The sequence below is a fragment of the Leuresthes tenuis genome, unplaced genomic scaffold (assembly GCF_036924035.1).
Source record: "Leuresthes tenuis unplaced genomic scaffold, fLeuTen1.0.hap1 SCAF_6, whole genome shotgun sequence".
Lineage (NCBI taxonomy): Eukaryota > Metazoa > Chordata > Actinopteri > Atheriniformes > Atherinopsidae > Leuresthes > Leuresthes tenuis.
In genome coordinates, this window is record NW_027325360.1 from 32,713,924 (window position 1) to 32,726,760 (window position 12,837).

The following is a 12,837-nucleotide window of genomic DNA, read 5'->3' on the forward strand; positions in this document are numbered from 1 at the left end:
ATAATCAAAAGCGGGAGCAGAGCTGTTCGACTGCAAGTAGGTGTGAATGTCAGAGAATATTTTGCAAAAAGCTGATGAGAAAGGGTGAGAAATCCCGACTATACACCATCAAATGCGGTAGCGGAGTTGTTCGGCTGTGAGTAGGTGTGATTCTCCAACCATAATTGCTGAAAAATGTGTTAGAAAAGGTAAGAATGCCGGTCCGTACATCATCAAAAGCGGGAGAGGTGGTGTTCGGCTGCAAGTAGGTTTGAATGTCCAACCATAGTAGGTAATAGGTGGGTAAGAAAAGGCTCGAATGCCCGACTATACACCATCAAAAGCGGGAGCAGAGGTGTTCAGGTGCAAGAAGGTCTGAATGTCCGACCAATAATTACTGAAAAATGGGTAAGAAAAGGTGCGAATGCCAAATCATACATCATCAAAAGCAGGAGCGGATGTGTTCGGCTACAAGAAGGTTTGAATGTCCAACCATAGTAATTAATAGGTGGGTAAGAAAAGGCTCGAATGCCCGACTATACACCATCAAAAGCGGAAGCGGAGGTGTTCGGCTGCAAGACGGTGTGAACGTCCGACCAAAGTTTGTAAAAAGCATTAAGAAAATGTTCGAATATCCAACCAAACATAATCAAAAGCGGGAGCAGAGCTGTTCGACTGCAAGTAGGTGTGAATATCAGATCATAATTTGCAAAAAGCTGATGAGAAAGGGTGAGAATGCCCGACTATACACCATCAAATGTGGGAGCGGAGGTGTTCGTCTGTGAGTAGGTGTGAATGTCCGACCATAATTGCTGAAAAATGTGTTAGAAAAGGTAAGAATGCCGGACCATATATCATCAAAAGCGGGAGAGGTTGTGTTCGGCTGCAAGAAGGTGTGAATGTCCAGCCATAATTACTCACAAACCGGTAAGAAAAGGTACTATTGCCAGACCATATATGATCAAAACAGGGAGCGGAGGTGGTTCAGCTGCAAGAAGGTTTGAATGTCCGACTAAAGTTTGTAAAAAGCGGGTAAGACAAGGTGTGAATGCCCGACAATGTATGATCAGAAGAGGAGCGGAGGTTTTCGGCTGCAAGAAGGTCTGAATGTCCACCCATAATTACTGAAAAATGGGTAAGAAAAGGTGCGAAAGCCCAACCGCACATGATCATAAGTGGATGAGAAGGTGTTCGACTGCAAGTAGGTGTGAATGTAAGATCATAATTTGTAAAAAGCGGGTAAGAAAAGGTAAGAATGCCCAACCATAAATTATCAAAAGCGGCAGCAGAGTTTCGGCTGGTATTTATCAATGTCTAGATAGATTTCAACAAAAAACAACGTTGTACTTTGCAGTAAAAGAAAGTGCAAATCAAAAGTTTTAGGAATCCGAGAATAAGCTTATTTTCATGAGTTCTGCACGATTTCGGATTTTATGTATAAAATGAATTTCTTCACGCAAACTAAGTTAACACTGCTTTGTCCTTCATATGTACCCATTTCTACATATATTTCAAGCATAAACTTCCTCATATTACCCTGAATTAGAAAGAGCTACACTTGTGATTAAGCCATACCTCCCTTTTGAGGAGTTCTGCATGATTTGGGATTTTATCTATAAAATTAATTCCTTCACTCAAACTATGTTAAAACGGCTTTTACCTTCATATTTATCAATGTCTCGATAGATTTAAACAAAAAAACAACGTTGTACTTTGCAATAAAAGAAAGAGCAAATCAAAAGTTTTAGGAATCCGAGAATAAGCTTATTTTCATGAGTTCTGCACGATTTCGGATTTTATGTATAAAATGAATTCATTCACTCAAACCAAGTTAAAACTGCTTTTTCCTTCATATTTATCAATGTCTAGATCGACTTCAACAAAGAACAACATTGTATTTTGCAGTAGAAGAAAGAGCAAAACTGAAGGATCAGGAATCCGAGAATAAGCTTCTTTTCATACGTTCTGCATGATTTGGGATTTTATGTATAAAATGAATTCCTTCACTCAAACTAAGTTAACACTGCTTTGTCCTTCATATGTACCCATTTCTACATATATTTCAAGCATAAACTTCCTCATACTACCCTGAATGAGAAAGAACCACACTTGTGATTAAGCCATACGCCCCTTTTGAGGAGTTCTGCATGATTTGGGATTTTATCTATAAAATTAATTCCTTCACTCAAACTATGTTAAAACGGCTTTTACCTTCATATTTATCAATGTCTCGATAGATTTAAACAAAAAACAACGTCGTACCTTGCAGTAAAAGAAAGAGCCAATCAAAAGTTTTAGGAATCCGAGAATAAGCTTATTTTCATGAGTTCTGCACGATTTCGGATTTTATGTATAAAATGAATTCATTCACTCAAACCAAGTTAAAACTGCTTTTTCCTTCATATTTATCAATGTCTAGATCGACTTCAACAAAGAACAACATTGTATTTTGCAGTAGAAGAAAGAGCAACACTGAAGGATCAGGAATCCGAGAATAAGCTTATTTTCTTATGGGCAAGTGGGAACTGCTTTGTCCTTCATATTTATCAATGTGTAGATGGATTTCAACTTCTTCTACTGCAAAGTCCAATGTTTTTCTTTGTTGAAGTCGATCTAGACATTGATTAATATGGAAGGACAAAGCAGTTTTAACTTGGTTTGAGCAAAGCAATTCATTTTATAGCAAAATCCGAAATCGTGCAGAACTCATGAAAGCAGGCTTATACTTGGATTCCTGAAACTTTAGATTTGCTCTTTCTTTTACTGCAAAGTACAACGTTGTTTTTTTGTTTAAATATTTCTAGACATGGTAAATATGAAGGACAAATCAGTTTTAACATAGTTTGAGTGAAGTAATGCATTTTATAAGCAAAATCCCAAATCATGCAGAACTCCCGAAATGCTTTTTCTCGCTTTTCACTGCTTTTTACAAACTTTGGTCGGACGTTCACACCTTCTTGCATCCGAACACCTCCGCTTCCGCTTTTGATGATGTATATTCGGGCATTCGAACCTTTTTTTACCCGCTTTTTACAAACCATTGTCGGACTTTCACACCTTCTTGCAGCCGAACGCCACCTCTCCCGCTTTTGATGATGTATGGTCCAGTATTCTTACCTTTTCTAACACATTTTTCAGCAATTATGGTCGGACATTCACACCTACTCACAGCTGGACACCTCCGCTCCCGCTTTTGATCATACAATGTCGGGACATCGCTCCTTGTCTTACCAGCTTTTTACAAACTTTAGTCGAACATTCACACCTTCTTGCAGCTGAACACCTCCACTCCCGCTTTTGATTATGTATAGTCGGGCTTTCGAGCCTTTTCTTACCCGGTTTTTACAAATTATGGTTGGACATTCAGACCTTGCAACCGAACACCTCCGCTCTCTCTTTTGATCATACATTGTTGGGCATTCGCACCTTTTCTTACCCGCTTTTTACAAACCATGGTCGGACTTTCACACCTTCTTGTAGCCGAACAACTCCGCTCCCACTTTTGATGGTGTATAGTCGGGCTTTCAAGCCTTTTCTTCCCCGGTTTTTACAAATTATGGTTGGACATTCAGACCTTCTTGCAGCCGAAAACCTCCGCTCCCTCTTTTGATCATACATTGTCGGGCATTCGCACCTTCTCTTACCCGCTTTTTACAAACCAGGGTTGGACTTTCACACCTTTTAGTAGCCGAACAACTCCGCTCCCGCTATTGATTGTGTACAGTCGGGTATTTTCACCTTTTCTTACACGCTTTTTACCAACTATGGTCAGACATTCACACCTTCTTACAGTGGAATACCTCCGCTCCCTCTTTTGATGGTGTATGTTCGGGCATTCAAACCTTTTCTTACCCGCTTTTTACAAACTATGGTCGGACATTAAAACCTTCTTGTAGCCGAACACATCCACTCCTGCTTTTGATGATGTATGGTTGGGCATTCGTACCTTTTCTTACCCATTTTGCAGTAATTATGGGTGGACATTCACACCTTTTTGCATTTTAACACCTCCTCTCCCGCTTATGATCATGTGCGGTTTGATATTCGAAAATTCTCTTCCATGTTTTCTAGCAATTATGGTTGGACATTCACACCTTCTTACAGCGGAACACTTCCGCTCCCTCCTTTGATGGTGTATGTTCGGGCATTCTAACCTTTTCTTACCCGCTTTTTACAAACTATGGTCAGACATTCAAACCTTCTTGTAGCCGAACACATCCACTCCTGCTTTTGATGATTTGGTATTCAAACCTACTTGTTGCCCGCTTTTCATTAATTATGGGTGGACATACACACCTTGTCGCAGCCAAACACCTCCGCTCCCTGTTAGGATCATGTATGGTTGGGCAATCGTACCTTTTCTTACCCATTTTGCAGTAATTATGGTTTGACATTCACACCTTCTTGCATTTGAACACCTCCTCTCCCGCTTATGATTATGTGCGGTTTGATATTCGAAAATTCTCTTCCATGTTTTCTAGCAATTATTGATGGACATTCAGACCTTCTTGCAGCTGAACACCTCCGCTCCAGCTGTTGATGGTGTATAGTCGGGCTTTCGAGCCTTTTCTTCCCAGATTTTTACAAAATATGGATGGACATTCAGACCTTGTTTCAGCCGAAAACCTCCGCTCCCTCTTTTGATCATACATTGTCGGGCATTCGCACCTTTTCTTACCCGCTTTTTACAAACCATGGTCGGACTTTCACACCTTTTAGTAGCGGAACAACTCTGCTCCCGCTATTGATTGTGTACAATCGGATATTTTAACCTTTTCTTACCTGCTTTTTGCCGACTATGGTCGGACATTCACACCTTCTTACAGCGGAACACCTCCGCTCCCTCCTTTGATGGTGTATGTTCGGGCATTCGAACCTTTTCTTACCCGCTTTTTACAAACTATGGTCAGACATTCACACCTTCTTGCAGCCGAACACTTCCGCTCTACCTTTTAGTGTTCTATGGGGTATTCACACCTTTTTTTTCACCGCATTTTATAGATTATGGTTGTAAATTCTCACCCACTCTTATCCGAAGACCTCTCCTCCTGCTTTGGTTAATATATGGTCGGGCATTCGAACCTTTTCTTACCCGCTTTTTACAAATTATGGTCGAACATTCACACCTACTTGCAGCCGAACACCTCCGCTCCCGCTTTTGATGGTGTATAGTCGGGCTTTCGAGCCTTTTCTTCCCCGGTTTTTACAAATTATGGTTGGACATTCAGACCTTGCAGCCGAAAACCTCCGCTCCCTCTTTTGATCATACATTGTCAGGCATTCGCACCTACTTGCAGCCGAATACTTCCGCTCCACCTTTTAGTGATGTATGGTTGGCATTTGCACCTTTTCTTACCCTTTCTTACCCTACTGATTGCTTAAGATTAAGTTGTTTTTTCTCAAACTACAACATTTTTTTAATTGTTGAAACTTGATTTGAAGTGGATAAATAAGGAGGACAAACAGTTTTAAGTCAGGCTGATAGAAGGAATTAATTTTATAGCAAAATCTGTATTTCGTCATATGTCGAGAGATGCTTATTGCTGAAGAAGTTCTTTCTCATTCTACAAAGTACAACGTTGTTTATCGTTGAAACTTGATTAGACATGAATAAATATGAAGGACAAAGCAGTCTTAACTTGGTTAGAGTTAAGGAATTCGTTTTATAGGAGAATCCGAATTCGTGCATAACTCGTAAAATAGAGCTTATTTTCGGATTCCTGAAGAATGAGTCTGGTTCTTTCTCATAATACAAAGTTTGTTGTTTATTGTTGAAACTTCATCAGAAGTGAAGAAATAAATGAATGCCTATCAACAAATGTGGGATCTAAACTCTAGTGCTTCCTCTAAAATAATTTCCTTTTTTATGAGCACACACACCAAATCAGAAAGGCTTTTTTCTCTCTTTTCTACATTATGGACTGTGGGGACACAAAACCGCTCTCTCTTTTTTTTTTATCGTGTGCCAGGGCGTTGTCTCACGTATTAGATTGTGCTTAAGATACGAATGGGTTTATCAGTCACATCAGAATCCATACATACTGATCCTCCCGTAAGAAAATGGTCGGATCTTATCAAACACACTTTGTTTCTTGTGACAATCAAGTCAGCGAAACAGCGTATACACGTCAAGACACTGAATCAAGTTTGCCACAAGAACTCATAAGTTTGGCAGTATTGCTCTCCCGTCAGCAATCATACATCCATTTTATTTTCGTGAGACATGTGCAGGCACCTGTTCATCTACTGTTCTATCACTATGAATTAGTTTATCTATTATCAATAAGGATACTTCTACAACTACTCTATCAAAGTATGTCCGGACTTCTTACGTTGTCAGTTGCTATATATGAATAAGTGGGTAGCTACTGACAAGCATTAAGCATGTCACACAGCCCAAACATATAACATTTCAGGACACACCACACAGTTAACAACTACAGTGAAGCGTGTCAAAGCCCAAACATGTAACATTCAACAGGACACTTACACAACACATTCAAATCAAACAGTCAGACAACATACAAGAACATATACCCCAGCCGGCATTGCTCCCTGCCTATTTTCCTACAGCTCACTATGTGTGCGCACACCTTTATTCACAAACTCTTTTACCGAAGCTGCTACAGCTCGATTGGCCGAATACCGAACAATCCTAATTCGGTGAATTTGACATCTGCCTTACATGTAACAGATTAGCGGTTTAGCAGTTTTAATTTAGTTTGAGTGAAGGAATTCAAACCCAGAGGGCCACGCTCCCAGTTCTGTAAGTTTGGCTCCCCCTCAATTTTAATTGCTCACTATTAGAAAATATTGAAGTGCCAGAAGGGTGAGGGGAGGGGTCTTCTTCGCACACCCCTGCTTCCTGGTTGCTGCTCGGGGCGGGAGGGGCCAGGAGGATTAATTAATTGTTCTGCTGGTTTGGGGTCTGTGGTGGCTGGGGGGCTGCTGGCCCCCTGGTGTGCCCGCTGCACTACACCCCAGCGGAGTCGAGGGAGGGAGGACGTGTGGATGTATGGGACATGAAAGTGTGTGTGGTAATGATTGGGCCTGGATCTTGGACTTGCTGTCGCCTGGCCTGCCTGTGCTTCTCCCGATGGGGGGGGGGGGCGGCGTGGCCTCTCTCCGCTGCTCGCGACTTCACCCACCTGTGGGCACGTCTTGACTCCCAGGGCACTTGGCCAGGGGTGCTGGGGCAGGCGCTGACCCACTGTGTGGCTGTCTGGGGCGCTTGGCCCTCCTGGGTATTGGGTGGGGCCTCTGCCGGGGGGTTTGGGGGCGCTCGGGCTCCTGGGGCCCGGATCCAGTGCACGGCCCATGTCTGGGCGGCTGGGGCCTGGCGACGTCGGTGGGCTGTTGCCCCTGGCTCCCGGAGGGCCTCTGCCCTATGCTTATGGGGGCTCTTTCCGGGGGCTTCCTCTGCAGTCTTCTGGGTGGATGCGTGGTTGCCCCTGCGGTGGGCTTCCTGGGTTCTGTGCTCTGTGGGGGCTTCTGGTGGCCTGGGTCTTGTGGCCCTCTCTGCCTGCTTCTGATTGCTTGGGGGGGCTGTGGATTGTGGCCCTGTACGCTTATACACTCATAACTAAGCACGGTTATCATGTAGGTCCTGTGCCATGGGTGTTGCATGTTCTCACACACACACAACCACATTCATTAGTCCAGTAGCATGGTCGCTAAGCAGTTGATGTATTATCATGTCGTCTCAGGTCATCTATATCCACAGCTGTGTTGTATGCGATGTATGTTCTGTTTTTCTCTTCTTTCCTCTTCTTCTTTCCTTGTCCCCCGGTCCGGTTCAGTTCTATTACATGTCATATATTGTAAACAGAAATAAATAAATGGGCATCAAGGGGAGCTTTACATTTATAAAACTTCCCTTGGCAAAGCAAATCTGTTTGGCATCAAAGGTATTCAGACTACAATTCTGCTGCCATAATGCTGAACACGATAAGGGGAAAAAAAAAAAAAGTAAAGAAGACAGTTCTGCCGAAAGCCAGGGACTAGACCTGTTCTAAGTTCTGTACTTTTTAAAAGGGAGCCAACACAGGACAGGAGGGCCTGATGTCCACCAGGCTCGGGGCCTGCAGCGACCATATTCTGGGAGCTACTGTACCCCCAGAAGGTACCCATCCCGCCCCACCCCACTCAACCTAACCCCACTCCGGAGGACCTCTACAAAAAACAAACAAACAACAACAAACAAACAAACCACCCGGTCACACCAGTCGCAGCAGCCCGGGCCTGAGACCCACCATCACCCAGGCCCCCCCAGGCCCCCCCTCAACAGGTGCGCTCTTGTGAAAAAGCAAACAGCGGCAGCAACAAAAACACAACGGGAACACCGTATTGAGGCTTTGTTCTGACCGCTCATTTGGTATGGCGTTTCTTTCAAGCAATTCTCCCGGTTAGCCCGCACTCGGCTCGCTCCCAGAGCCGTGTTAAAGTCTACTTCGCATTCACTCTCTTTTCTCAGCAGACTAAAAGAAAGTTTCATCTTGGGCTCCCTGAAACTTGCATCCTGCACCGCTGTTTGCTTTTTCACAAGAGTAGAGAAGAGCGCACCGTTCCCAGCAGCACTGCAGTACGGGGTCAATGCTTGGAGTGAACGGAGCAAGCTACTTTTTCAACTCCTATTGCTAAAAATCTATTTAATATGTAGTCCTCGTATAGAGGACATATCAGATATTAAACTGATAAGAACAGATACTACACTTGATCTTAGCCAAAAGGCCGAGAAGCGACAACTGTCCACTGGTTCACGTCCGAGGGCCCTTCCTGGCACAATGCGCACTTGTCCGCTAACACCCCTGTTCTTTTTATGGCCATAGGTGGCCAGAGTGTCACTTTGCACCTCCGCCCACCTGCTGCACTGAGCACTCTTCAGCCCTTTTAAATGGTATAACTTTGCACTCCCGCACGCTCCAGCAAGCACCATTCAAGCAACAACTTTGCACTCCAGCTTCGAACATCGGCACAGTCGCAACAAGTAAGGCGACTCTACTCAGAGAAGTCACTCTGCACAGTAACAAGATTTCTTTTGCACAGACAGAAAGGGCTTCACCCGCAAAGGTAAAGCCTGCCAAAAATAGAAACAACTCATTAGTGCTGCTCTCCACAGAAGTCTTTAGTAAAAGGCGAAAGACTTGTACGTTATGAAGAGAAACCAGAGTACGATTATCCGTCACTGCGGGAGCAGGGCATCAGGCTAGTTGGCATAGCCACCTTCCCCATGGTGAGCTTTGCTTGGTTGAGACGCTTGCTCCCCCCCCCTTGCTCCTCGGCTGACCAAGTAGGAACAATCGGGCCCTATTCGATGGCTGCCTTGTCTTTTACTCTGTGCAAAAGACAAGGCAGCAACAAAAACACCACGGGAAAACCGTATTGAGGCTTTGTTCTGACCGCTCATTCGGTGTCGCGTTTCTTTCAAGCAATTCTCCCGGTTAGCCCGCACTCGGCTCGCTCCCAGAGCCGTGTTAAAGTCTACTTCGCATTCACTCTCTTTTCTCAGCAGACTCTTGGGATTTTATCAATAAAATGAATTCCTTCACTCAAACTATGTTAAAACTGCTTTGTCCTTCATATTTACCATGTCTAGAAAGATTTAAACAAAAAAAAAACAACGTTGTACTTTGCAGTAAAAGAAATAGCAAATCTAAAGTTTCAGGAATCCGAGAATAAGCTTACTTTCATGAGTTCTTCACGATTTCGGATTTTGCTATAAAATGAATTCCTTCACTCAAACTAAATTAAAACTGCTAAACCGCTAATCTGTTACATGTAAGGCAGATGTCAAATTCACCGAATTAGGATTATTCGGTATTCGGCCAATCGAGCTGTAGCAGCTTCGGTAAAAGAGTATAAGTTGAAGAGTTTGTGAATAAAGGTGTGCGCACACATAGTGAGCTGTAGGAAAATAGGCAGGGAGCAATGCCGGCTGGGGTATATGTTCTTGTATGTTGTCTGACTGTTTGATTTGAATGTGTTGTGTAAGTGTCCTGTTGAATGTTACATGTTTGGGCTTTGACACGCTTCACTGTGGTTGTTAACTGTGTGGTGTGTCCTGAAATGTTATATGTTTGGGCTGTGTGACATGCTTAATGCTTGTCAGTAGCTACCCACCATATATAGCAACTGACAACGTAAGAAGTCCGGACATACTTTGATAGAGTAGTTGTAGAAGTATCCTTATTGATAATAGATAAACTAATTCATAGTGATAGAACAGTAGATGAACAGGTGCTTGCACATGTCTCACGGAAATAAAATGGGTGTATGATTGCTGACGGCAGAGCAATACTGCCAAACTTATGAGTTCTTGTGGCAAACTTTATTCAGTGTCTTGACGTGTATAGGCTGTTTCGCTGACTTGATTGTCACAAGAAACAAAGTGTGTTTGATAAGATCCGACCATTTTATTACGGGAGGATCAGTATGCATGGATTCTGATGTGACTGATAAACCCATTCGTATCGTAAGCATAATCTAATACGTGAGACAACGCCCTGGCACACAATCAAAAAAAAAAGAGAGAGCGGTTTTGTGTCCCCACAGTCCATAATGTAGAAAAGAGAGAAAAAAGCCTTTCTGATTTGGTGTGTGTGCTCACAGTGCAGAGTGTAGAGAAAAGAGAGAAAAGAAAGCCGTTTTGGTGTCACGGGTGTTGTGCCTTACACACACACATTTCTGAATTGAGAAAGGAAATTATTTTAGAGGAAGCACTAGAGTTTAGATCCCACATTTGTTGATAGGCATTCATTTATTTCTTCACTTCTGATGAAGTTTCAACAATAAACAACAAACTTTGTATTATGAGAAAGAACCAGACTCATTCTTCAGGAATCCGAAAATAAGCTCTATTTTACGAGTTATGCACGAATTCGGATTCTCCTATTAAACGAATTCCTTAACTCTAACCAAGTTAAGACTGCTTTGTCCTTCATATTTATTCATGTCTAATCAAGTTTCAACGATAAACAACGTTGTACTTTGTAGAATGAGAAAGAACTTCTTCAGCAATAAGCATCTCTCGACATATGACGAAATACAGATTTTGCTATAAAATTAATTCCTTCTATCAGCCTGACTTAAAACTGTTTGTCCTCCTTATTTATCCACTTCAAATCAAGTTTCAACAATTAAAAAAATGTTGTAGTTTGAGAAAAAACAACTTAATCTTAAGCAATCAGTAGGGTAAGAAAGGGTAAGAAAAGGTGCAAATGCCAACCATACATCACTAAAAGGTGGAGCGGAAGTATTCGGCTGCAAGTAGGTGCGAATGCCTGACAATGTATGATCAAAAGAGGGAGCGGAGGTTTTCGGCTGCAAGGTCTGAATGTCCAACCATAATTTGTAAAAACCGGGGAAGAAAAGGCTCGAAAGCCCGACTATACACCATCAAAAGCGGGAGCGGAGGTGTTCGGCTGCAAGTAGGTGTGAATGTTCGACCATAATTTGTAAAAAGCGGGTAAGAAAAGGTTCGAATGCCCGACTATATATTAACCAAAGCAGGAGGAGAGGTCTTCGGATAAGAGTGGGTGAGAATTTCCAACCATAATCAATAAAATGCGGTGAAAAAAAAGGTGTGAATACCCCATAGAACACTAAAAGGTAGAGCGGAAGTGTTCGGCTGCAAGAAGGTGTGAATGTCTGACCATAGTTTGTAAAAAGCGGGTAAGAAAAGGTTTGAATGCCCGAACATACACCATCAAAGGAGGGAGCGGAGGTGTTCCGCTGTAAGATGGTGTGAATGTCCGACCATAGTTGGCAAAAAGCAGGTAAGAAAAGGTTAAAATACCCGATTGTACACAATCAATAGCGGGAGCAGAGTTGTTCCGCTACTAAAAGGTGTGAAAGTCCGACCATGGTTTGTAAAAAGCGGGTAAGAAAAGGTGCGAATGCCCGACAATGTATGATCAAAAGAGGGAGCGGAGGTTTTCGGCTGAAACAAGGTCTGAATGTCCATCCATATTTTGTAAAAATCTGGGAAGAAAAGGCTCGAAAGCCCGACTATACACCATCAACAGCTGGAGCGGAGGTGTTCAGCTGCAAGAAGGTCTGAATGTCCATCAATAATTGCTAGAAAACATGAAAGAAAATTTTCGAATATCAAACCGCACATGATCATAAGCGGGAGAGGAGGTGTTCAAATGCAAGAAGGTGTGAATGTCCACCCATAATTACTGCAAAATGGGTAAGAAAAGGTACGAATGCCCAACCATACATGATCCTAACAGGGAGCGGAGGTGTTTGGCTGCGACAAGGTGTGTATGTCCACCCATAATTAATGAAAAGCGGGCAACAAGTAGGTTTGAATACCCATCATCAAAAGCAGGAGTGGATGTGTTCGGCTACAAGAAGGTTTGAATGTCTGACCATAGTTTGTAAAAAGCGGGTAAGAAAAGGTTCGAATGCCCGAACATACACCATCAAAGGAGGGAGCGGAAGTGTTCGGCTGTGAGTAGGTGTGAATGTCAAACCATAATTGCTGAAAAATGTGTTAGAAAAAACTAGAATGCCGGACCATACATCATCAAAAGCGGGAAAAGTGGTGTTCGGCTGCAAGTAGGTGTGAATGTCCAGCCATAATTACTCACAAACCGGTAAGAAAAGGTAGTATTGCCAGACCATACATTATCAAAATAGGGAGCGGAGGTGGTTCAGCTGCAAGGTGTGAATGTCTGACTAAAGTTTATAAAAAGCGGGTAAGACAAGGTGCGAATGCCTGACAATGTATGATCAAATGAGGGAGCGGAGGTTTTCGGCTGCAAGGTCTGAATGTCCAACCATAATTTGTAAAAACCGGGGAAGAAAAGGCTCGAAAGCCCGACTATACACCATCAAAAGCGGGAGCGGAGGTGT

General features: G+C 42.9%; 2 non-coding genes across 2 annotated transcripts; both read right to left on the reverse strand.

Annotated features, from left to right (window-relative positions):
* Positions 1 to 8,530: 8,530 nt before the first annotated feature.
* LOC140310505 (U2 spliceosomal RNA) lies at positions 8,531 to 8,721 on the reverse strand. The gene has a single exon (XR_011916567.1). It is a non-coding gene; the product is annotated as a U2 spliceosomal RNA (small nuclear RNA).
* Positions 8,722 to 9,037: 316 nt separating this feature from the next.
* LOC140310510 (U5 spliceosomal RNA) lies at positions 9,038 to 9,151 on the reverse strand. Its single transcript, XR_011916571.1, has one exon. It is a non-coding gene; the product is annotated as a U5 spliceosomal RNA (small nuclear RNA).
* Positions 9,152 to 12,837: the final 3,686 nt, after the last annotated feature.